This window comes from Cervus elaphus, chromosome 14, assembly GCF_910594005.1.
Source record: "Cervus elaphus chromosome 14, mCerEla1.1, whole genome shotgun sequence".
Lineage (NCBI taxonomy): Eukaryota > Metazoa > Chordata > Mammalia > Artiodactyla > Cervidae > Cervus > Cervus elaphus.
In genome coordinates this window covers 52,423,433-52,448,105 of record NC_057828.1, presented here as the reverse complement: position 1 = coordinate 52,448,105, position 24,673 = coordinate 52,423,433, and the positions used below count along the sequence as shown (strand labels likewise).

General features: G+C 55.1%; 1 protein-coding gene across 1 annotated transcript in view; it reads left to right on the top strand.

Annotated features, from left to right (window-relative positions):
- Nucleotides 1–24,673, top strand: part of SKI (SKI proto-oncogene) — a 56,660-nt gene that overhangs the window by 24,645 nt on the left and 7,342 nt on the right. The gene's annotated exons all lie outside the window — the stretch shown is intronic.

Below are 24,673 nucleotides of genomic sequence, written 5' to 3'. Positions count from 1 at the left end.
TGGAGTGAGAATGCACACCCTGAAAAGCCAAAAAAAAAAAAGCCAAAAAGACAGTTTGTCCTTTGCAGGGAGTACGTGCTGGTTCTGATCTGGACAAAGAAATGACTTGAATGCATGGCGACGGCATTTTTGTGAATCTTTTTGGGACAGAAAAGGGCGTGTTTGGGATCGACCTCAGAAGAAATGGCGGCATGTGCTGCTCGTGTACACATGTCACTGACCTGTGGGGGTTGTTTCAAACCGTGGAACAAACGAGTCCTGGAATATAAAGGCTCTGGTTGGGATAATTGCTGTATAGTTATTTTAAAGGCAGCTTTTTAAAGGTATAATTAACATAATAAGCTGTGCACATTTAAAACATACAGTTTGATAACGTTGACGAATGTGTACACACGTGAGGCCATTGCTGCAGTCGAGGAGGAGGAGCTGTCCGTCACCCGCAGGGTGTCCCATGCCCCTCGGTCCCTCCCCACCCCTCCCCCACCCCAAACAGCTGCCAAGCCAGCTTCCTTCGCTCTAGATGGGTTTCCTTGTCTAGAGCTTTATGGGAAGGAAATCTTTTTTTTTTTTTTTCTTTTGGGTCTCATTTCTTCCACTCAGCACAATTATCTCAAGATTCTTCTGTGTGGTTGTGTCAGTGCTTGGTTTGTTTTGTTTTTGGCCCACTGTGGGAATTGCCATGGTTTCTTTCTTCATTCACCTGTGGACTGATGGGATCCTTCCCAGTTCTTGGCTGTTACTCACAAAGCTGCTGTGAACACTCCTTGCGAGTTTTGTTGGGACACACACATCTCACTCCCTTGTAGACACCTCGATGTGAATGGCTGGGTCCTGTGTGTGCAGGTTGGCTTTTCTGGAAATGCTGAGCTGGCCTAGGCATCCCCATCGGCTCCCGCGTCCTCACCAGCACTGTTGCTCTCTTTGGGTTCAGTTCTTTTAACAGGTGTGGAGAGATATCTCTCTTTGTGGTTTTAAGTTGCATTTCCCTAATGACTAATGGCTTTGGACATCTTTTCGTGGGCATATTTGCCGTCGTCTATGTACTATGGTGAAGTGTCTCTTGAAGTTTTTGTCTGTTATTTGAGTGGAGTTGTTACTGGTGAATTTTGAGAATTCTATATGTATTCCGAGTGCAAGTCCCTTTTCACATTTATGCTTTGCAAAGCTTTCTCCCTGTCTGTGGCTTTCTTTTTTTGCTCTTTTGAAGAGTAGAATTTGAACGTTTTCATCAACTCCAGTGTATCGATTGGTTCTTTTGGATTGGAGTTTTGATGTTCTAGATGAGAAATCGTCTCTGATGCAGGGTCACAAAGGTGTTTCTCTTCTGTTTTCTTCTAGAAATTTGTGGCTTTAAGATTTACATTTGATGCAAGGTCTGCATCCAAGTTCACCTTTTTGCATGTGGATGATTATTCCAGTCCTGTTTGTCATAGAGACTATACTTTCCTAATTGTGTTATCTTTCCACTTTTGTCAAAAATCAGTTGTGTGTGTGAGTTTATTTCTGGACTGTGTTATGTTCATTTGTATTCGATGTGTCTGTATCAATGCTGTGCTGTTTTTGCTTATTATAGCTTTATAGTTCTTGAAATCAGGTGACATTAGCTTTCCAACTCTGTTCCTTTTCAGAGTTGTTGTGGCTATTTTAGGTCCTCTGCATTTCTATGTGAATTTTATTTATTTATTTATTTTTTTCTATGTGAATTTTAGAATCAGTTTGTCAATTTCTATGAAAAACATCTTGCTGAAATTTTGATTGGCATTGAATTGAGTTACAGGTAACTTGGGAAGAACTGAGATTTTAACACTTTTTCATTTCCATCTCCTAGTCAAGTTACATTGCTGCATTTATTTAAGTTGTTCTTTGTTTCTCTCAGTAGTATTTTTGTAGTTTTCAGGGCATAGGTCTTTGATGCCTTTGGTCAGATTCATTGACTTCTCTCTAAGCTTTCTCTTTTTCTTTTTTGGTGTTATTGTGATGATTATTGGTGTTTTGAAATCAATCTACTTGACCATATTAAAGGAGAAATATCATATGATCATCTCAGTTGATCCAAGAATATGTGATAAAACTGTTCATCAAATTGGGCTTCCCAGGTGGTGCTAGTGGTAAAGAACCCATCTGCCAATGCAGGAGACATAAGAGACACTAGTTTGATCCCTAGGTTGGGAAGATCCCCTGGAGGGGGGCATGGCAACCCTCTCCAGTATTCTTGGCTGGAAAATCTCATGGACAGAGAAGCCTGGTGGGCTACAGTCCATAGGGTCGCAAAGAGTCAGACATGACTGAAGCGACCTAGCACACATGTACCATCAAATTAATGGTGCAGACTCTTGTCAAATTAGAACTAGAATTTTGTTTCCTAATAAAGGGGGTTTACCAAATACCTATAGCAAATAGTTGCCATAATTAACACTGAAATGTTAAAATCATCCTTTTTTAAAAAGCCTTTTCATTTTGTGTTGGAGTATAGCCGATTAACAATGTTGTGATAGTTTCAGGTGCAGAGCAGAGGGACTCAGCCATACTTATGGGTGTATTCATTGTCCCCCAAACTCCTCTCCCATCCAGGCTGCCACATACCATGGAGCAGAGTTCCCAGTGCTGTACAGTAGGTCCTTGCTAATTACCCATTTTAAATAGAGCAGTGTGTACATGTACCTTGCTTTTAAAAAAAAATTATTTCCTGATTATAAGTTGCTGGTACAATTGATTTTTGTATATTGATTTTGCATCTTGCAACTCCTTCTAGTAGCCTTTTTATAGATCCCTCAGGGTTTCCATCTGTGAGTAAAGACAGTGTTGCTTCCTCTCTGACTTGGACGCCTTTTCTTTGTCTTGCCTGATTGCACTGGCTGGAGCCTCCAGTGTTCTGAGAGCAGACAGTGCTGGCCTTGGGGGAGGCGTGGTGTCTCACTGTCAGGCATGCTGTTAATAGGTTGCTGGGTTTTGTAGACGCTCTTCAGGAGACTGGAGAAGTTCCTGCAGTTCTGTCCTTTATTTTGGCCAGGGATGGATGTTGGGTTTTGTCCAGTGCTTTTTTTTTCTTTGCATTTATTGATATTATTAACATGGTGAGTATCTTTTGTTAGTTTATTAACATGGCGAGTTGCACTGGCTAATTCTTGAATCCAGTGAACCTTTCATTCCCAGGATAAACCTCCCTGGTCGTGGTGTCTCATACTTTTAGAATGTTGTTGAGTTTGACTTGATGAAATTTCATGTATAGCTTTTCCAATTGTATTCATTATGAACATTTGGCTGTAGTTTTGTTTTTTTTCTTCTTGTAATAGTCTGGTTTTTGTATCAGAGAAATGTTGGATTCACATAATTATTTGGGAAGTATTCCCTCCATAAACTTTCTGAAAGAACTAGTAATTCTTTTAGAAATACTTGGTAGCATGTATTTTTGAAGCCAATTTAGGTTTGGAGGTTATTTTTTGGGGGAAGTTTTTTAACTATTCAGATTATCTATTCTTGGTTGAGAGGTTTTTTGTTTGTTTGTATTTTAATGAGTAATTGCCCAGTTCATTTGAATTGTCAAATTTATTGGCATGGGCTGTTGACAGTGTTTTCCTGTTGCCCTTTCATAGTTGTAGAATTCAGGGCGATGACACCTCTCATATTCCTGATGCTGATCAGTTTTCTTTTTTTATTTTCCTGATCAGTCTGCGTAGAAGTTTATCAGTGTTACTGGTCTTCTCAAAGAACCAGTTTGGTTTCACTGTTTTCTTCTGTTATTTTTCTGCTGTCTGTTTGTATTGATTTTTGTTTTAGTTTTTATGTTTCCCTTTCTTTGACTTGCTTTGTGTTAAGTTTGTCCTTTTTTTAGTTTCATACGGTGGATGTGGAGCCATTTGTTTGTGACCTTTCTTTTCTTTTTTTTTGTGATCTAAATGTTTGGTTTTCTCCTGAGTCCTGTTTTAAGGGAATTGTACATTCTGATGCATTGTTTTCATTTTCATTCTGTTTAAAGCTCTTCTAATTACTTTTCAAAGTCATCTAAATAATGAGAGGAATCAATATATTTATGTTTGGGTAATCGTTTCTTGCTCTGCTCTTCCTTTGTGTAGTAGACACAAGTTTCCATCCGGGGGTGTTTTTCTTCTGTTAGAAGGATGTCCTTCCACATTCTTTGTTGGTATAGGACAGCTGGTGATGAGTTTATGTATAAAGCGCATTTACTTCCACCTCTTTTTTGAAAGATATTTGCAGTGGGTGTAGAATTCTAGGTTGATAGTTTTTTTCCAAGAAGAGGTGGCAAGAATACACAGAAGAACTATACAAAACAGATCTTAATGACCCAGATAATCACGATGTGATCACCCACCTAGAGCCAGACATCCTGGAGTGCAAAGTCAAGTGGGCCTTAGGAAGCATCACTACAAACAATAGTGGAGGTGATGGAATTCCAGCTGAACTATTTCAGATCCTAAAAGATGATGCTGTGAAAGTGCTGCACTCAATATGCCAGCAAATTTGGAAAACTCAGCAGTGGCCCCCGGACTAGAAGAGGTCAGTTTTCATTCCAATCCCAAAGCAAGGAGATGCTAAAGAATGTTCAAACTACTGCACAATTTGCACTTACCTCACATGCTAGCAAAGTAATGCTCAAAATTCTCCAAGCGAGGCTTCAACAGTTTGTGAACCAAGAACTTCCAGACTTTAAAGGTGGGTTTAGAAAAGGCAGAGGAACCAGAGATCAAATTGCCAACACCTGCTGGATCATAGAAAAAGCAAGAGAATTCCAGAAAAACATCTACTTCTGCTTCATTGACTACACTAAAGCCTTTGACTCTGGATCACAACAAGCTGTGGAAAATTCTTAAAGATTTGGGAATACCAGACCACCTGACCTGCCTCCTGTGAAATCTGTATGCAAGTCAAGAAGCTACAGTTAGAACTGGACATGGAACAACAGACTGGTTCCAAATTGGGAAAGGAGTATGTCAAGGCTGTATGTTGCCACCCTGCTTATTTAACTTATATGCAGAGTATATCATGCAAAATGCCAGGCTGGATGAAGCATAAGCTGGAATCAAGATTGCTGGGAGAAATATTAATAACCTCAGATATGCAGATGATACCATCCTTATGGCAGAAAATGAAGAGGAACTAAAGAGCCTCTTGATGGAGGAGAGTGAAAAAGCTGGCTTAAAACTCAACATTCAAAAAACAAAGATAATGGCATCTGGTCCCATCACTTCATGGCAAATAGATGAGGAAATAGTGACAGACTTATAAAGAAGGCTGAGCACTGAAGAACTGATGCTTTTGAACTGTGGTGTTGGAGAAGACTCTTGAGAGTTCCTTGGACAACAAGGAGATCAAACCAGTCAATCCTAAAGGAAATCAGTCCTGAATATTCTTTGGAAGGACTGATGCTGAAGCTCCAATACTTTGGCCACCTGATTAGAAGAGCCAACTCATTAGAAAAGACTGTTGTTGAGAAAGATTGAAGGCAAGTATTGAGGGTACAGTAGAAGACGAGATGGTTGGATGGCATCACCGACTCAATGGACATGAGTTTGAGAAAACTCTGGGAGATGGTGAAGGACAGGGAGGCCTGGCATGCTGCAGTCCATGGGGTCGCAAAGAATCATACACGGCTGATCGACTGAACAACAACTACTTTGAAAATACTGATATGCTGTGGTTCTTCATTCCTCTTTCTGGGATATCTTTATGATTTTCATTTTTATTAGCCACTTCCCAGGTAGTGCTAGTGGTAAAGAACTCACCTGCCAGTGCAGGTAGATGTAAGAGATGTGGGTTCGATCCCAGGGTTGGGAAGATCCCCTGGAGGAGGGCACGGTAACCCGTTCCAGTATTCTTGCCTGGAGAATGCCATGGACAGAGGAGCCTGGTGGACTACAGTCCATTGGGTTGCAGAGTTGGACTTGATCGAAGCGACTTAGGATGCACGCACGCATGCACTGCTTTTGAGCATCTTGATTTTGATGCACTTTGCTGTAGCTTTCTTTAGATTGCATGTGTTTGGGGTTTATTGAGCTTTTGGGGCTCATAGTTTTGAAGTTTGGAGGGTTTCTGGTCAGTGTTTCTGAAGACTTTCTGCTCCCCCGCTGCCTGCAGGAACTCCAGGCACCCGTTGAGTCACTGTTTGAAGTAGCCCAGCGCAGGGGTGCTCTTCCCCTCGCTCTCTGTTCTGTTCTGAGCAGTTTGTCACCAGCCCCTCGGGCTCACCTGTGTCCCCTCAGCACATCCGCTCTGCCAGACCATCCAGTGTTGTCTTCATCTCGTGGGCGCTTGACTTCACAGACCTTCTGCATCTCTGTTTAACTCCTTGAATGTGTGGAGTTTGGCCTCAGTACATGTGTGTCAGTTCCGATCTGCCTTGGAGGGTTCATGAATCTCCTTGTGGTGGCTCATGTTTTCCCGCTTCCTTGGCTGTAGACGTGCTGATGCCAAGTGTCCTGAATTCCTGTGAATCTCCTCCGGCTTTGTCCTGGGTCACTTACTCTGAGGCAATTTAATTCTTACAGGTCTTGCTTCTGTTTTGGTAGGTTGCTCCACTGTCCCCTCGAGTACTTCTGGTGGGTGTTTCCCAGCCTCTGGCAGTCCTCACACACATGTGTGAAGGGGCTCCTTCAGGTCCCCCTGGACCATCAGCTCTGTCTCTGATTCTAGGGCCTTGGGCCCCACCTGGATCCCCTCCCTGCACTGCTGCCTGGGGGCTCAAGGCAGTGGGCTGGGTGGCCGGGAGCTCCCCATGAGAGCTTCTGCATCTGGGGTCACTGTCCTCGGTCGCCTGATGTCCAGTGCCATGAGGGCGATTGTCTCCTGGATCTTGTCTGAGTTTTAGCTGGATGTTGGAGGGGGTGATTAGTTCCTTTGATGCCATTTGGGCCACAGGTGCGTCCTCTCCCCGTGGTGTGGTTACTGCCCCCAAGTTGGCTTCCAGCTTGTCTAATCAGGCTCTCTTTTCATAAACAGCATTAGAAAAATGAGATCAAGAGTTTAAAATTGCCATTATCTCACCTGATGCTGGCATCTGCATCCGAGAGGCTTCCCTGCCCCGGGGAGCCCTGGTGGGGGACAGCCTGGTGCCACCAGAACCCACAAAAAGCAAAAACGACTGGAGACTGGAGTAGCAGAGCCTTGGGTCATCTCGACTACAGGAAGGAGGGGAGCATGTCCAGCTCTGAGGTAGAAGGTTTTGAAAGCTCTCTGAATTGTGCTGACTGGCATGTCCATTGTGAGCAGATATGTTTTCCTTTCTGCAGTAATTTTGGCTACATTAGATTCGTTTTTGTTAACATCTTCATTACTGCCTTTTCAATTTTAGTCAGAATTGATTATGAACAAAGTGCCGTGATTTTGACTATTCAGAGTAGCAGCTGTGTGGAGCCAGCACTTAACCAGCCTAGTGACAGACTTGTGTCCACACACTCCCTTGGCGGCTGCGCGAACAGGCTTGTGTCCACATGCTCCCGTAGCGCCTATGAGAAGGGGGACGTCCTGTCCATGCGCTCCCCTGGCGACTGCACAAACAGGCTCGTGTCCGCGCGTTTTTTATGGCGCCTACCAGAAGGGGCTTATGTCTGCACGTCCCCCTGGTGGACCCCCCCCCCACCCCCCAGAAGGGCAGCACTCATAGTTGAGGCCTTGGCCATCGGGGAAGGGGGTTATCAGCTGCCACTCACTTGAGCTTGAGCAGAGGCAGAGTTGAAAGTCCTGAATTTCAGACACTCCCAGGTGATGTGGTCCCTTTCAGAGGAGGAGATGTACGCTGGTGACTGTCTGGATGGAGCAGGGCTGTGGACAGTGCCTCTGTGCCCTCGTGTCCTCACCCTAGAACACCACATCTGTCCAGACCCTTCCTTTAGGTCTAGAGGCACGGTCAGTAGTTTGGGGTCCAGCCAGACCACGGGGGAGCCATGTTCTCCTGAGACTCCGAGAGGGAGGGGCTCAGGCCAGAAGGTCAGCACTGCGCTGTGGTCTCGCTGGGGGAGGGGCTGCACGACTGTGCCCGCGGTGGGCCCTGGGCATCCAGGTACGGTGGGAGAGGGTCATGGGCCTCCTGCATCCAGTGCCCCCTACCCTGTCTCTGCCCAGAGGTGCATTGGAGAGGCTTCACCAGGCAGCTTGAGCTCTGGGGTCAAGGGGTCCGGTTGCTGTGGTGGCCTGGGCACCAGGTGGGGAGCCCCTCGGCAGGGGTCACTCGCCCTGGACACCCATCCCCTGGTGCCTGGCTCAGGCCCAGGGCTCCGGCTCAGTGCGTTGCACAGCAGGACCTCAGCCCTGTTGGGTTCAGGGTGGGCTGAGGCCCCGGGGCACCTGATGAGTGGAGGGCCTCTGAGGGGTGGAGGTGGGGGGAGGTGCTGCCATGGCTTGGTTGCCAGGGGCGTTTTCCTTACTGAGTCAGGAAGGCCCCTCGAGGGCACATGACTGCCTGGAAAGTTGTGTCCAGGGCACAGGGCCCAATGTGCTGAGCTGACCACAGGGCAGCCTGGGACGGGAGGCTGGGAATGCTGGTGGTGACAAGGAAGGAGGGAAGGAGGCAGGGCCAGCTGAGACCCCAACCCTGTGCAGACTTCTCGTAGCTGCCGCAGGCCCCCGAGTGACCGGAGGGCCATGTGAGCCATATTTAACATCGTTTCCAGGGGTGGAAAAGAAAGGTTGAGTGCTGAAGAATAGATGCTATTGAACTGTGGTGTTGGAGAAGACTCTTGAAGAGTCCCTTGGATTGCAAGGAGATCAAGGAGATCAAACCAGTCCATCCTAAAAGAAATCAGTCCTGAATGTTCATTGGAAGGACCGATGTTGTAGCTGAAACTCCAACACTTTGGCCATCTGATACAAAGAACTGACTCATTTGAAAAGACCCTGATGCTGGGAAAGATTGAGGGTGGGAGGAGAAGGGGACGACAGGATGAGATGGTTGGATGGCATCACCGATTTGATGGACACGAGTTTGAGTAAACTCCGGGAGTTGGTGATGGACAGGGAGGCCTGGCGTGCTGCAGTCCATGTGGTCGCAGAATCGGACACGACTGAATGACTGAACTGAACTGAACCAGGGGTAGGGGTGAGGTTCCCTGCCCAGTTTAGAGCATGATCCTGCCCCTGGTCCTGGGGTATCGAACCTAATTTAATTTGCTCATGAAGGCTGCAGAGCAGAAGGGTCGAGGGGTGGTGGGCGAACACGTGGAGGAGGAGGCCCGGGAAGCTGCACTCACCCACTTGGGACCCCCTCGGTTCTGGCTCAGGGGTCCCTTCATGCTGGGCCCTCAGTGTGGCTGTGCTATTGGGGATTCTGGATGAGTGTGGTCCATTTGGGACCTGCTGTGATGTCCGGCGTGTCCTTCTGGACAGCAGGTCCCCAAGAGCCATTGCCTGCAAGTCCTCCGCAGGCCACGGGGCTGTTTAGGATGACGCCAGGTCTCACATGGGTGGTCGATGACGGAGGAGGAGCAGCAGTGAGTGCTAGGGCTCCCAGCCTTGCCCCCGGGAGAGGACCAGGTTCCAGGGGTATCTGCTCTCTGGGATGACGATGTGCTGCTTGTCCTCAACCCCTAGGAGAGGGGGTCACTGTACTGATGGTGCCTGGCTTCCTCCTGGCCTGGCCTGGGCTGAGGGAGCCACCGTGTCAGGGTCGGGGTGAGGGTCAGTCTGCACACGGAGTCCTGGGTGTCTTGCCGTGTCCACTGCCATGGCCGTGCCTGGAGAGGTGGCCTGGCCATGGAAGTGCCGTCAGGCAGGCTCTGAGCAGCGGGGCCTGTGCTTCTTCCTACCCTGTTCCCACTGGCAGGCTGACTTCTTCTCGGTTCTCACACAGCAGGTCTAGGAGACACTGGCTCATCACCCTGAGGCCAGAGCTGGATGGAGCCCTGGTGACCTTCGCTGGCCCCTCCCAGGTGGGGCTGTAGCCGCAGGTCCTTGCTGAGGTCGGGCAGTCACTGCGACTGAGGAGGCCTGCGGGCCCTGGGCCGCCATCTGGCGATTGTAAAACGGGCCCTACTGGGTTCTGGAGTGGGGATGGTGGTGTCGCCCCTCCCCTCCCGCTGCCGCGGGCAGACACCTCTGAGCCCTGCTCTCTGGTGTCTGTGCTGAGGGTGAAAAGTTCAGGCCACCAGCCCTAGGGATGGGGGTGGGGCAGCGCCATGCCTGCTCTCCGCCTGGGCCCTGGACTCCTCGCAGGCGGGGCAGTTTCAGGACCCACAGACATGTCCCGCCTGCTTTCCACGCACCCCCCCTCCCCCCGGACCAGCCAGGTCCAGAGTGGGTGCCAGGAGTTTGGGCACCAGGGACATGCCTTCCTGTGTGGTCAGCCTTCCAGCTGCCCCATGACTCTGGGTGGAGGGCACCCACCCCCATAGGGGCTTTTAGGAGGCCCCTATCCTGTGTTCTGTCACCTAGTTCTCAGGGAATGAGGGGCTGGTCTGGGCACTTGGAGCCACGGGACCCTCGGCACAAAGGCCTGGTGCTGCCGACTGAGACCCAGATGCTGCTTTGTGCTGAGTGTGTCCTGCCCACGGGAACCTTTGTTCCTCTGGGCCTGCCAGTGCCTGGTCCCCTCTGCCCACAGGACCTCTCTGGGCTGAGATTCAGCCCTTGTCCTCAAGGCTCCTGGTGGCTGCCTGTACCATGGGGACTTGGGGGACCCTGGGGTGCCCGTCCTCCCATCCGGGCCATTGCTGAAGGGCCAGGAGGCGCTGATGACCTTTGTGCAGATGGCCTGAGAGGATGGTGCCGGGGGAAGGCCTACCCAGCTTACAGAAGTGTCTTCTGGGAAAGGGGACTTGGTCCCCCAAACAGTCAGTGTCCTGGGGACAAGCGCTGTGGGGTGGGTGTGCCAGCCCCATGGGCTTGTGTCTTCTCCCCAGGGGCACTGGCCCCCATGGGCAGGTGCAGGGTCAGCCGGCCCCTCCGGGGAGAGGCGCCCCACCCCCAGTGCTCTCTAGCAGCCCGGCCCTGTGGAGAGGCTGGGTCGAAAGGTCACTGCCCTGATTCTTACGCCATGTCGTGTGTTCTCACGACCCCTCGCCCTCTGCACAGACAGCTTTTCAGGGGCTGAAAGGCCTGGATTGTAGCTCCCAAAGTGAAACGTTTCAGTAGCTGCAAAATGGGGCTAAAACTAAGAAAACACACACACACACACACACACACACACACACACACACACACACACGTCTCTGTTTAGGACAAAGAGAAGCCAGGATGGCTCAGGACGACACCACCTGCTAAAGCAGAGTGAGGTGGGAAGGCCAGGTGGGGGGCCGCACCAGGAGCTCGTCCAGATGTGCAAGGTGAGAGGGCCCGGCTCGAGAAAGGCCTCCAGGACGTGCCTGAAACCTGGGCGAGTGGGCAAACTGGTGTTTCTGCGTGGTGACCATTCTGCCGCCGTGTCCTCTTGGTATCGCCCTTGACGTAACTCCATGTTGTGCCAAGCCCAAGACTCCCTGCTTTTCTGGCTTCCGTCCACGCGTGTCTCCGCAGTGTGGGACCCTCACCTCCCTGGAGCAGGTGAGGTGTGCTGCTCCCAGGATGACCCTGGTTCCTTTCTGAACCAAGTCATCACTCTGCTCGCGGCCAAGGTGACAGGGGCCTGGGTCTCAGGTCTGGGGAGTGCCCACTGACTTCTCCTCTGAGGGGACTTGGATTACATGGCTGAGAGTGTGCCAGGCCTGGGCATCAGGGCAAGTGGCCTTGGAGGCAGGCACGGTAGGTAGCCTTCAGGGGATGAGGTGCTGAGGGTCCTGGGAGGGCAGGGTGGATGGGCCCCTCCCCTCCTGCCCTGCCCAACACCCAGCTCTGTCCCTCATTCTCCCTGTCACTGGGGGCAGGGAAGTGGTTCCACGCTGGAAAGGCTCATGTGTTTGGGGAAGCCTCCCTCTCACATCTGTTCTGGTCTCTCCTGTGGCTTTCCAGGCATTTGTGCAGTGAAATCTGCATGCCCTCCCTGCTCTCGCACCTTTCATGCGCTCATGTCCACCCGGGGGCTCTACATCCACATCCCGGCCACATGCTCCTTGTTTCTAGAAGTGGGAGTCTGGTTGGGACCCAGGGTGTGAGGGACGGCAAGGTGAACACACTGGGCCGGTTCCAGGAGGATGCGGTAATGGGGTTTCAGTCTCGTCCCCTCTCCGCATCCATCCATCATCACTCTCTGACCATTACGGGTGGCATCCACGGCCTGTAGGCTGTTTTGGGGACATGGCACTGTGGTCATGTCCGAGCTTCACTGCCCTTGGCTTTCTGGTCTTTGAGGGTCCCTCCCGCCCAGGGGACCTGCACCCACCAGGTCTTTGGTTTTTTTTTGCGCACCCTACTGCATCTGTCCTTAAACATTTGCTGGAAGCTGTGGCGGGGCCTTGAGGACCCTGAGCATGCCTTGGAGATGGGGTCGTGCGCACCTTTGCTCTCCGGCCTTTACCCTTGGGCCAGGGGGTGGTTGCTCAGAGCTGGCTTTGGCTTAGCTGTGGCTCAATCCTCCTTCGCCTGTCATGCCCACGGCCTGGTTTCAAGTTTCAGCCCACACTGCCAGCGTGCTGGAGGGAGTGGTCTGTCCTGGCACTCGCGCCCAAGGAGGCGGTGGGCCGAGCACACCCCAGGGGCACCGACCCCCTTCTCTGTGCTTTCCGGCCATTGTCTGCTCCAGGAATTGTACTCTTGGTGCCCAACATTTCACTCCAAAAGACGAGGCCCCAAGGTGAAAAGAGAAGCTTGGGCGACTGGGCCCTTGGGGATGTTGGACCCCTGGCTCTGCTGCTCCCTGGTAGAAAGGGCCCACCGGCAGGGCCTGCACTCCTGAGGTCCTGGCCCCAGCCCTAGATGCTGCGACCTCCTCTTGTCTGTCGGAGGACTGGTGCTCTTGTCAGCTCTGTGGATTCTCCATGGAAAAGGTGGAAAGCCTCCCAGGAGCCTCAGGGTTCCCAGCCTTGAGGTGTTTCTCTCTTGTTATGAGATTCAGGAGGTTCTCGGGCCATCATGTCCACACGTGCATTTGCAGTGGGCATCACATGTGTGCTTGGCCTTCAACCGCTCCCCCAGCAAGAATGGGCGTGGCCGTGGATGCAGCTGGGCTCCCCCAGAGGTGAGGAGGTGGGTGCCCATGACCACCAAGCCCTGCACTGGGGGAAGGGTTTCTGGCTGACCATAGAGAAAACAATTCTGTTTAGAAAGAAAGGCTTTTAAAAACCTTCCATGCTTAAAAAACTGAGACCTTTCAAACTGAAGTCCCTCTGCGCATGCAGAGCACACACAGTGTGCATACCTCTCTGGCGAGTGCAGCCTGGAGGCAGGAACCCCTATCCTCACTGATGTTATGCATACTTGCCGCCTCTTGACCCAAAGAGGCTGTTCAGGCCACCCTTCACACCCATGCACAGGAGAGGCTGTCACCCAGGGCAGGATGGAGTCATGTGGCCTTAGGTCATTGCAGGGAGTCCTTTCAGCTAAGCAGGGTGTGCTGGCTGCAAGTCCAGCCATGCTAGCCCCTGTCTGGTCTCCTCTGTCCTTGCCGGGAGGCCTTGCAGGGTGGCAGCTAAGATGGGCCCCGGGGCCAGACTAGTGGCTTTTATGGAGCCATTCTCACAAACTGCAGATTCCTAAACTTGCTTTGAAGATGATTCCCAGTGAGGTCCCCACGTGGTCACTCTCTACCTGGTCACTCCCCAAGCAGAATCACGTCCTCCTCACATGTCCTTCTCCCTTCACCCCGCCCTTCTCAGAGCAGGGGCCTGACCTTCCTGTTCTAAAGACAGAGGCATGGGTCCTGGCAGATTAGGGGGAGACGGAGGTGCTCTGAGGCTAAACAGAAATAGGGTGCTAGTCAGAGCCATGCATGGTCAATGGGGATGCAGCCTCAAGTGGTGTTTTGGTTTTTGACTGGTAAACAATGGAGGTTGCACGATGGCCTATGGGGCTTTGGCCTTTTCTCTGCCTGCTGCCCTGGGCGGTGGGCGGAAGCCCTGATGAGCCCCAGGGTGGCTGTGGAGATCAGCCTGGCCTTGGGTGGGGATCCTGATCATCTAAGCCGATCTAAGCTGGGCTTCCTGCCAAAGGAAGAAACCATCCGGCCTCCTTCTGGCTCCAGCGCCTGCCAAAGGGCCAGCCTGGAGATGGGGCTCCCAGTACGCGGGGCTGTGGCCTGGGGTTTTTTTGACAGCCATCAACCTCGACCCTCAGGAAACTCAGACAGCCTTGTGTCCCCAGGACACCTAGGGCCTTGAGACGGCTGTAGCCTGGCTGCATGAGACAGATGGACGTGGCCTGTGTGGACCCCAGGGTGGCCCGGCAAGGTTCTTGTGGCCTCCCGGGGCATTGCAGCCCTGGCTGGGCTCCTCTCTCTGTGAGCCGGGTAGGAATCTCGTCCTGCCCTTGACTACACAGTTAGACTTGGATATCCAAGTCCTGCCTGGCCTGCAGGGGTTGGGGGTGTTGTCATCACAGCCGGGTGGGAGGAGTGGCCACCCATCCCCCGGGGCTCTGGTCATTCTGGGCGCTGCTTGCAGCACAGGTTTCCTGGAGCAGTTGTCACAGACCTGGTATCCAGAGGCCCTGGGCTGCCCCCATGAGCAGCACAGAGCTGCCCTGGGGCAACTCTCCCAGTCTAGCTGGGGCCGCTGAGATGCTGGGTTGGGTGGCAGAGCCCTGCTGACTGGATGGTCACCTACCTCCTAGCCCCCTGGCATCTCTGTGTCCCTGAGCGTCTCCCACAGTCCTGGTGCCAGGACCCCCACTCAACCGCCCCTGGTCCTGGCCTCCTGTGTTGGTGGGTGCCATGGGTCTGGCGGATGCCCCAGGTGGGGAGACCCCAACATAGAGCCCCTCTCACCTCGTCAGCCTTCTTGGAGCCAAGTCCTCCTACCCCCCACTTCCAAGCCCCTTCCCATCCGTGCCACCTCCTGTCCTTGGGGCTTGGCATGGAGATTGGAGGGGGACACAGGAAATGCCTCCTTCCTTCCAAGGACCGCTCCAGCTGCAAGTGCAGGGGTCGGGGAGGGGTGCGGGTGCAGAGAGTTGTCTTCCCCGCATCCCCTGTCCCCTTGCTGAGGCCACCCCGCACCTTCGCCCTGCACACATGGGGCACCTTGCCAGGGGGGCTGTGGCTGGAGGCTAGCGGGCTCCTCCTATCCTCCTAGGAGCTGTATGTCCTTTTCCTGTTTCAGGTGGGGTTTGATTCTGTGGTGACGCCCCGTGTCCTTACTGTTGAGGAGACACGTTAGTGGCCAGGGTGGAGCCTGCTCCTGTGTGGGCGGACGTCCCTTCTCCAGGAGGCACCCAGGTCACTGTCACTGAGGCAGGGCTGGTGTCCCGATGTGGCAGCAGGAACCTGGCCGCTGTGCCCGTGTGTGTCTGAGCCCCAGAACAGCCCTGGCCTGCAGAGAGGAGATTGTGTTCCCTCACAGCGCATGGCGCACCTTTGGTGATGGTGAACCCGCCTAAAGACAGCAGTGAACACAGGCCGCGGCGTGGCGGTTGGAAACTCAGACAGGAGACCCTAGTCTTCCTAATTAGATAATGTGAACTCAGGTCTCAGGTCAGTGAGGGTGGGAGACAGGTTGGGTTGGGAGGTGGGCCATGGGCTCTGGTCCCTCTGCCTCAGTGAGCAGACCAGGCCTGGAGCCGGGTGAGGGGGCACTCACCAGCTCTGAAGGTGGCTGCAGCCCTTTGCCCTTGAAGGCCAGATCAGGCCGCGAAGGGCTGCAGGTCCTCCCTCTTGCCCCCACCCACACACAGGAGAAGGCACCAGAAGGCCCTGTCCTGTTCCCCACCCAGGCTTCAGGCACACCCCTCCTTCCCTGTGGGTTCTTCGGCTTCATGCATCAAGGAGAAGGGGGCCTGGCAGGGCGTGTGGCAGTGAGGAGACATTGCTGGGTGGGGCGGGGGTCAGGTCCCCTGGTGCAGCTGTGTCACCCGGCCGCTGGCCTGGCAACGCTGGGAGAACCTTGTGCCTGGGCCCCGGCCTCCTGCACCTGCCAGGCCCTGTCCCCCTCCATTTGCTGGGATGATCCACAGGAGGGGGAGTGTCAGGGGTTTCTGGTCGCTGACCAGCTCACCAGTGGTGGGGATCCTGCAGCTGAGGGTCAGCTGTGGATGGCGTGGTTCCTGCCGTGGGTGGATGTGTGGGGTTAGTGACCCCAGTGCTTTCTGCTCTGAAGCAGCAGAACCTGTGTCCCCCACTTCTCAGATGAAAGATAGGAGTGGGTTCTGCAACCTTGTCCCATGCTCACCTTGTTGACCTTGTCGTGGCTCTCCTGGGCCTGGTGTGGCCCACGCAGCCCCTTCCCCACCCCAGCCTATCTCCCAGGCAGTGATGAACCTTGAACAGGAAGGGCCAGGCCCCCTGGGAGACCCTTATCTAAGTGTGAAAGTGACACGGTGTGCTTCACACGATGTGACCTGCGCTTTCCTCGGGACTCACTCTGGCGGCCCTGCCTTCCTGGGAGCTGGTCGGCGCTAACCACAGGCCCGTGGATTCTCAGCTCCGTCTCCACGTGAGCTGTCTTCCAGCTGGGACTCTGGGAATGTGCCAGGGACACACCGTGGTGACTTCCCCGGTCCCTCGCCAGCCCCAGTGCCTCAGCCCGGAAGCGGAGGCAGCCGCCGCGCCAGCTCTGAGCTGCTCCGAGGCCGGGCAGCGCCACCGTCCACCACGCTGGCCAGGGTGCTGGGCTCAGTGTTGTGTCGGTTTCTATGGAGAGAAAACAACCGGGGCTGCCACAGCCAGGAGCGGGAGGGGTGGGGAGGAGGCACCGAGGAAGCAAAACAGACCCGGCTGGGTGGGCGGGGCCGCCGCGTGGGCGGGGCCTTGGGGCCACTTCCTGGCCGGGAAGCTGGCGAGAAAGTGGTCTGTCCCTTGAGCTGGCCGCTGAGGCCAGGACGATCTCAAGAGCCAGGCTGGGCCTTGTAGGCTTTCTCTGCACATGCGGTGCCCAGGGGAGGAAGACCTGCCTCTGGGGGCCCTTCAGGCTGCTTCAGAGTTGGGGCAGCTCCCCTGGGACCCCTCCCACTGGCAGGAAAGGCCACACAGGGTCTGGCCCTGTTGTGGATGACCGCCAGGTACAGCGTGTCTTCCCTTCTGCCCACGCCACCCCACTGGCCCCACCGCCCACACCTGCCCTTCTGCAGCCTCCTCAGCACCGGGTCACCCTGCTTTTTCTTTGTGCTGCTTGCAGGTGTGGGTGAGGGGCCAGGCTGCACCTCCTCCGCCTTGCAGTGTGTCTCCGGCTTGGTCGAGTTCCCCTCCTTTCCCCCAGGAGACCTGTGCCCAGAGGAGGGAGGTGGGGGCAGACGGCCACCCTCCTCTGGGGGCACCTGCCTGACAGGCCACACCCATCCAGGGGCTGTGGCCATTGCAGCCGGAAGTGGGGCGGGTGCTCCACGCGGGTCCTGCGACTGCATCTCCGTCAGTGATCAGCGTGGACCGGGGATTTAAGGGCCCATGTGTGTGCTTTCCTGGACAAAAGCATCCCCAACAGTAAAAAGAAGGGACTTGTTTTGTTGTTTGAATTGGTAGTACAGAAAGCTCTTTGGCTCTGTGTTGTGTTTGGGCTGTGGCGGGCGGCCTGTGTGGTGTGTCGTGCTCTGATTCAGACGCCTGGGGTTTCTGCAGGCTTGTGCCACCTCTACCGTGAGTTTCCATCTCCTCGCCGTCACCAGCCGTCTGCATGCACTTGGGGTACGTTAACAGATGGGCTTTTAAAACTCTTTTGGAGGATCTTTCTTCTTACCAGGTTAGAAAGCAGTTTCCAAGTTCCCTCGCAAGGCTGCGCTCCACAGCTGGGGGTGCCCTTGACCCCGGGTCCCTGAGGACCGAACAGCCGTTGCTGAGTCTCTGCAGTCGCGCACTTGGCAGGTCCAGGTGACTGTATGTCTTGCGGGTTCTGGCCGGCTATGTAACTAGCCTTTTGTCCGGGAAGCAGAAAGAAGGGCTAAGATCTCTGACAGACTTGTCTTGGGGGTTTTTGTTGCTAATTAATGCCATTTCAAATAAAAATAAGCTGTTTTGAGTTGTCACTCTTAAGTTCTTCCGTTCCTCTTTGTTCTGTGCGGTGCAGATGGGTGCGTCTGAGGTGTGTGTGGGGAGCTGCGGCGGGCTCTCAAGTGCTGTCCTTGCTTTGTGAGCATGGGGCCTCTGCAGCTCCCTCTGCCACCCTCTGAGGAGCAGAGGGCGGGACGATGACAACCTGGGAGCCTGACTCTCCTCTGGGCCGGGGTGGGGAGCGAGTGGCCCCCTCAGTCTGAAGGAAAGCCCAGACCCTTGGGGTCTCGTGCTGTCTCGCTCTACGCCTGCACTCTCGTCCCGTTGGACTTCATCTACCAAGCATCAGGTCGGAGTTGCCCCAGCCGGGCATCGGCCGTCATGTGTCCTGGGACGCAGCCCCAGTGTCTCATCCTCAGGTTAGAAAGGCTCTTGAGAGGCCTCCTGGGGCCTCCTCCTCCACCCGCCTCCTGCCCCGGGGCGCTGTGGGAGTCTGGCATCAGGCTCCAGAGGGCCAGGCAGAGCCCCTTTCTGTGTGGAGATGGGCCTCATGCGACCTTTGGGTGGACACCACATACGGGTGTTTTTGCTTAGACTCTGAAGACAGGGAGCATGTTCCCCAGACAGGAGAAATCCTGACGTGGAGAGGAACAGGAATCTCCCGACACGGGCGGTTTGGACGCTGAGAACATTGTTAGCAGGCTGTCTGCCTGAGGACAGCGCAGGCTCTGTGGCTCCTATGAGGTAGGCAGGTCTGCCCCCATGGACTTGAGGTGCTGGAAGGTGGGGCCTGAGCGAGGGGCTCCCCTCAGTGGGTTGGGGTGTGGGGTCGTGGACCTTGTCCATGTGGGGCCTCCTGGGGCACAGGGAGTCAGGCCAGCTGGAGTGAGGGGGTCGTTGGAAAGCAAGGCTCCCCATCTCTCGCTCCCGCTGTGTCTTTGAGGCCCCCGCCAGCTCCTGCATGGTCAGCACGTCTGGTCAGCAGATCTGTTTCCCTCTGGCCTCTCAGGACGCGCCGAGCTGGGGGCTCAGGGTCCATCGAGTGCCCTCTCCCAGTACCAGGTCTCATTCCTGGAGTCACGCCTGCCCGCTCAGAGGTCAGGGCATGCTTGATCAGTGGGGGTCATGTCAGTGCCCTCAGGACACAGATGGTGGCCAGGATCCGGGCATGGAGCTCTTGGTCCTCCAGCCTCCGCCACAGAACCGACTAGCCCCTGCACTGGGTCACCTCCTCCCGACGCCAGGCTTCCCGGTCCTCCTCCCATCACACAGGGACTTGGTGCTGCCCACCCTGCCCGTGCCGCCCTAGCGGCCCCTCCGCAGGAATGGGTCATGGGTGAGATGGTGGGGGCGCCTCTGGGGACACAGCCCTGGCTGCTTCTGCCTCTGACCACGTGTGCTCCGTGGCAGGATTCTGAGCAGTCCTCAGCCTCGTCCTCGCTGGGTCCCGTCCCGCTTGGCTCTCAGCTGAGGCGCAGGCCAGTAGAGGCTGAGGCCCTCAGTGGGCATGAGGCTGGCGTTCGGAGGAGCAGGAAGACCCCTTACTGGAAGGAGGCGGGGCTGCTGGGTCCCAGCGGCCTCTCATCGCGTGTGGCTCCCGTTTCCAGTGACGCTGTGGCTTAGCGGTGCCCCCCTGCCCCCAGTCAGCATCTGGGTCATTGTCTGACTGACAAGACCAGTTGCGGGGGGGCTCTCTTCCACCAGGCCCTGTCTCGGGGCCACCCGGACACCGCCCCCCCACCCCCCAGCCTGCCGGGTTTAGGGCTTTGCTCTGGGTAAGGCCTGTTGGGCCTCACCCGTCCCCCTCCTGACCCCATCCCCTAAGCTGACTCCCACCTGCCCCCTGCCTGGGGTTCTGTCTGAGGCTCTCACCTGGGGCAGTTGACGGATTACACATGAGAGTGTGCAGGCTGCATGTACACCCCCTGTGCCCCCACACACATATACATATGCTCCCCCACACGTGCCCTGACCTTGTCCTGACAACCAGTGCCCCTGTGAGTCCAGGAGCACGTTGGGGTGCTCTGTAGGTGTAGGGAGCAGAGGGTGGCCCAGAGCCGCCGCTGGGCAGAGCTTGCAGCTCTGAGGAAGAGGAGGCCGATTAGTGGAAGCAGAGAGGGGCGGGGACCACACCCCCATGAGCCTCGAGGGAGATGCCGTGGGTGTGGTGAGGTGCCATGGCACCCCTGGTGGCAGATGCAGGTGTGAGAGGAGCGGCTGGGGGGCAGATCCGGGTCAGGAGGCATCAGGGGAGTGACCCTGCAGAGCGGCCGCCTGGCCTTCATCAGGGGACGGCACCCACGCATCCATCCTGGTTCCTGTGTTGGAGGCCAGTTGGGGGTCAAGAGGGTGGTTGAGCCTCCTGAGGGCCTGGCGGGGCCAGGGCTGCCCACGTGGACCACGGTGTGTCCAGCCCCCCTCCTGCCCTGTGAACTGTTCTGTTCTGGTGAGGCCGGGGCTCAGTCACCCTCCAGGAAGGGCGGCCGCTTTTCCTTTCTCGTTCTGGGTGGACAGTCTTGTTTGTCCCCCTCCCTCTCCCGGGGCTGGAGGCCTGCGTCTACTCCACACTGGCCAGTCAGGGTGCTCACCACCCTTTAAAATCAAGAATGGTGTTGTAGGAGTAAAATAAGCCCCCAAAACAAGAACCATAGATTTTCAGAACAGCTTCATTGTTCTTGGGTTCTGGTTGTTTGGGGTTTTTTGAAAGTCTTTTTACGGTTACTTTCCAGTGACTGCAAAGGAAAAGAAAGGTTCCATTCCCCTTGCCCGGTCCGGCGGGACTTTCCCCGACTTTCTGATTCTCAGAGGCCAGTTGTGCAGGGGCGGCGGGTGTGGGCGGCCTGGTACGGAGCTGGTGGCAGGGCTGTGGCGTGTGGGGACAAGGGCACCAGAGGCCTCTTGTGGTCAGGACAGACGTCCGGGGTGTTCAAGGACACACACCCCTGAGCCCTTCCCCCACCCCCTACAGTTTCCATGGGGGGGGGGGGCGCCAGCCACAGCTGGGGGGTGGTCTTGGGGCCTGCAGACGGTTCACCTGCCCAGGGTTCCTTTTGAGTGGTGTCCAGGGCTCCTTGGGGAGGGAAGGCCCCACCCCTGCCCCCACCCTTGCCAGCTGAGAGCTGCTGAGGTTTGGTTTGTGGGGGAGGGGCAGTGACTTTCATTAGAAAAGTCTTAACTTATTCTCATCAACGATGTGGAAGTAACAGAAAAGATGACCTACTTAAATTTAAAAAAATCAAAGTGAATCTGTAAAATTGCTATTTTCACTTCATTTTGGGGTTTGGGGTTGTCTTGCAAATTTAATCTGCTTCCTCTGTACCACAATAATCAGAAAATAGGTTAATTTAAGCGTAATATGAAACATGAATGATCACGTGGAAAATATTAATGGTACTTACAAAAATAGCTCGGCAGTTTCTGGAACTGTAAAATCTCCCGGACTGTCCACGACACAGCCCTGGGCTGGATTTAGAGACGGTGGTCTGGAGCGCGGGGCCGAGAGCTGCCCTCTGGAGACCTGGGTGCTGTTGGCAGGGCTTAGTCTTGAAGCCTGGCTGGGACGTGGTAGCCCAGAGCTCCACGCCCACCCGGGGGCCACACTGTCCTCTGCAGCTGCCTTCCCTTGGGGTGGGCACCCCTGCAGGAAGGAGCCTGTGGGTTCCTGCTGTGCCCATCCCAGATGGGGGCATTCTGGGCGTGGCAGGGCTGGCCCTGGTCTTGAGTGGGGGGGTTGTCCACCTGCTGGAGCAGGGTTGACCCCCTGCCCCTGTGGGGCCTCGTGCCTGCCCGGAGCGGAGGCCGGTCCACACGAGGTTTCCCTGTGTCCACTCCTTGCAGGCTGGGTCTCTTTGGGCGTTTCCATCCTGTTTTCTTGCAGGGTCTGGGCATCTGCGTGGTGCTGCCCCTCACCCTGTTCCTCCCAGGGGTCTGTGCAGGCCTGAGGTAATGAGTTCTTGAGAGACTTTCCCTGCATGGCGGGCATGGGTCCTGGGATGCCCACTGCCCACCACAGGGTTTAGGATGTGGGGATCCGGTGGTCCTCAGGAATTAGGGGCCACCCCCTGTGCCTGGCCTCTGCGTTTGTGTGCAGCCCACCACCCCCACCTCAGAACCCCAACCAGGTCCATGCTGTTGTCCTGGACATGTCCTGGCTGCGCAGCCAGGTGCCAAGTGGATGCCAGCCCCACTGGGACCTTCCCTGACCTCTGATGCCCTCTGGGCCCTGTGGGTCAGAGTGGTCCTGTGGGCATGGGGCCATTACCCCTTCCAGGGCCAGCCACAAGTGGCTCCCCAGGCGTCTTGCTCTGTCCTTTGCTGGAAGGACGGTGAGTCAGGAACCATTGATCCTCGGTGGTTTGGTTTTTCAACCAACAGTTCATTTCATTTTTATAATAGATAGTTTTAATAATAGCTTTATGGAGATGTAATTCACGTGCCATAAAGTCCACCCTTTCTGAGAGCACGACTCCATGCTCAGTCACCAGTGTCTAGTCTCAGCACATGTCCATCACCTGGAAGGAAACCGTACCCCATGGGCCCCCAGGGCCCACTAGTGCACTTCCTGTCTGTGGATCTGCCTGTTCTGGACGGTCCACGAGAACGGGGCTGGAACAGTGTGGCCTCTTGGGTCTGCTCCTCTTGCTGGGCTCCCGGTGTCAGATGTCAGAGCCTTGCACCTCACTGGGACCAAGGGGTGCTCTGTGGTGTAGATGGATGGACCACGTTTTGTTTACTCCTTCGCCCACTGATGGACATGTGGGACTTTCCACTCCTTGGCTGTTAGGAACAATGCTGCTGTGAACACATGTCTCATTTTTTTGTGGATGTGTTTTCAGTGATCTTGAGTGTGTCCATCCAGGAGTGGCATTGCTGGGTCGTGGGCTGTTCTTTGCTTTTGAGGAATTGCTGGGCTGTCCCATGACTGTTCCCCTCCAGTAGCATGGGGTTCCAGTTTTTCCACGTCCTCCCCAACGATGCCACGTATTGTCCGTCCTTGAAACAGCTCCAGCCGTCCTCATGAGTGTGAGGGGCACTCTGCAGGTTATTTAAATTCTCTTTCTTATTGAGATGATTGTGGATTCACGTGTGGGTGTAATAGATGTTCTTGTGCACTTTGTCTGGATTCCTGCAGGTTCTGGTCCCAGGCTGAGCCCCTGTCTCCAGTCCTCTAGGTGTTTACTGTGCTCACGGGGTGGTTCTACATTCAGCTGTGCGGCGGCTGCCTGGATCACGTCCCCAACAGCAACACACAAGCTCCCGCTTTCTCTCCTGCCTCCCAACACATGCTTTCTGGTTGTGATTGCAGTCACCCTGGTGGCCGTGAGGTGCATCGCCGTAATGTGAGACACCGAGTGTCTTCACACGCTTGACGGCCGTGTGTCCTCCTTGGAGACATGCCTGTTCGAGTCCTTTTCCCTGGACTTGGGTTGTTTTCAAAGTCTTTCTTCCATTCTGTGGGTTGTCTTCACTTTCTTGGTGGTGTCCTTTCAGGCACAAATGTTCTGATTATGCTGGATTCCCCCTTTGCTGTCTCACCTTTGGTTCCTTGTGCTTCAGCATCATTGGGGGTTCGTGGGGGTGGGGTTCACCCCTTTAGACCCTTGGTTTCTCCAGACGGTTCACCTTCAGGTTTCCTCTGAGCTGGTGTAAGGCTCTCCACGTTAGCTGCCGCCTGGTGAAAGAGGGCGCAGAAGCAGGTTGCTGGACAGGGTGGTGGAGACGGTGCAGGCAGGCATGTTGTACAGCAGAGCTGGTGTGTCTGGAAGGCAGGCCCAGCTTCATGTGAGCTTCACGTGGGGTTTCCTGCTCACCTGGAGGCTGTGTGCACACGCCAGCCATGTTGGGACATGGTCCTCAGCTGAGCTGTGAAGCTGCCTCTGGGGAGAGGCTGACAGTCCCCCAGCGTCTGATGGTGGGAGGCACGTGTGCCACTGGGGCTTGGCCAGGGCGGCCGTGCAGGCAGAGTCTGGGGGGGATCCGGTGGTTGACAGCAAGGCTAACATTGTCCTTCGAATCAGTTGATGACCAGGGTCTGGCGGCTGGACAGTGAGTGTGTTTCACTCCCTGGTTGAGTGCAGTGCCTAGCTAGACCCTCATCTGGGCCTGGTCCCCAGATGGCAGAACTCTCGTCCCCAGCAAGGAATCCAGGGAGCTGAGTGTCATTTTCTCCGTGGAGTGGGTCTTCCATCCAGGTTGTGCTCCTCATCCCTAGTGCAGTTCTCATCGGAGACTGTCCCGCTCGGTTCCCCAGCCACATCGCCCGGTGCCGCTGGACCCTCAGAGGGTGTGTGGGTGCTGGCTGCCCTCAGCCCTGCAGAGTGCCCAGGGTAGCGTGCATCCTGGCCTTAGGCCCCGAGGCCCCAGGGGACACCTTTGTGCTGGAGAGAACAGACCCACCCAGCTTAGGGGTGGGGATGGGGGGCACTGCTCTTTTCTGGGTGCCTGTGCATGCGGACTCCCCACTGAGCTCTGCGTGTGCACGACTGTGAACAGGGGCGTGTGCCCCCATGGGGAGGGTGCAAGGAGTCTCCACATCCTGACCACCCAGGGTGCCCTGGACAGGCACCCTGGACAGATGCCCAGCTGTACTCAGGTGGCATTTCTCAGGGCAGCACAGCGCTTGCCTGGGTAGGTGGAGCCCGGTCACCTCATGTTCCGGGGCCTCAGCCCAAAGCCCACAAGGGCTTGGGGATGAAATTGTGGACCTGGGTGGGGAGGTGACCC